General features: G+C 43.8%; 1 pseudogene; it reads left to right on the top strand.

Annotated features, from left to right (window-relative positions):
* The first annotated feature begins 916 nt into the window (after positions 1–916).
* The window catches only part of LOC109395819 (single-strand selective monofunctional uracil DNA glycosylase pseudogene), a 3,702-nt pseudogene continuing 3,606 nt past the window's right edge, over positions 917–1,012 (top strand).

The following is a 1,012-nucleotide window of genomic DNA, read 5'->3' as shown; positions in this document are numbered from 1 at the left end:
TGTCCCAGCTGCTTCAAGTGCAACAGTTAACTGTTCCCATCTGAGACTTTGTCCAGAGACCTGCCGCTGGCTAAAGAGAGCAGCCTTATCTGGAGACATGTGGGAAGTTAACCAATTCCACCATCCTGGGTGTCCAATGTTTGATCACCTTGGGATACAAATGCCTGCCCCCCTAGTCTTAACTGAAACAATTCATGGTGCTATTTATGCTCCAGCATCTCCCATTGCTCAGGCCAAGACTTGATTCCTTGCTTGACTTCTTGTCCCACTAGCCTATGTCACTTCTCTCAGTCCCTTACAGATTTGTCCTAAAGAGTGCTCTCTCTAAATAACATGTTCACCAAATCCCTGTTCCGGTCTCTGTTTCTAGAGAACTTGACCTAAGACATCATTTTTCCAGCTTTGACCTCTGGCACACCCTGACTACCACCAGCCCCTTTTAGTTTAACTCATGGCATTATCATAAGTGGCTCACGTTTGTCCTTTGGCTCCCTGAATTCAAGGCTGCATTGTGCAACTCCTTCTCCCAAACCCATCTCTAATCCTGGGAACCACAATCCCAACAGTGGTCAGACCAAGTGGCACTCGAGCTGGGCCCACCCTGATCTCCACCATGCAAGTGATCAGTCACCAACCAGGTGGCTGCAGAACTTGAGCCAATAGCTAATCTCTCTCATTCTCAGATTGTGTTTCTCTAGAACAAGGCATTGATCAAATGACCTGGTCTCTTCCAACTCAAACATTGCTTTTCTGGGACAAGAAGTAAAATGTGGATTAAGCACATTGCTTGTACAGATGAAAAGAAGAAGAGGTGATTATGATCTATCTACTTCTCAGTAACCACCATGACTTTTATCCTCCAATACCTTACAATTTGATTATCTGTGACGATGGGAGAAGAACATGTACATTAGTCATGAGAAGAGAATCAAAATCAGAAAACAGGTAAAGATGGTTTTAGTTTTTAGTTGCTGAAAAACCAAGGGATAATTATCTCACACTGGTTAAATAT

The sequence above is a fragment of the Hipposideros armiger genome, unplaced genomic scaffold (assembly GCF_001890085.2).
Source record: "Hipposideros armiger isolate ML-2016 unplaced genomic scaffold, ASM189008v1 scaffold_486, whole genome shotgun sequence".
Lineage (NCBI taxonomy): Eukaryota > Metazoa > Chordata > Mammalia > Chiroptera > Hipposideridae > Hipposideros > Hipposideros armiger.
The sequence above is the reverse complement of the archived record's forward strand: the minus strand, read 5'-3'. Positions and strand labels throughout refer to the sequence as shown.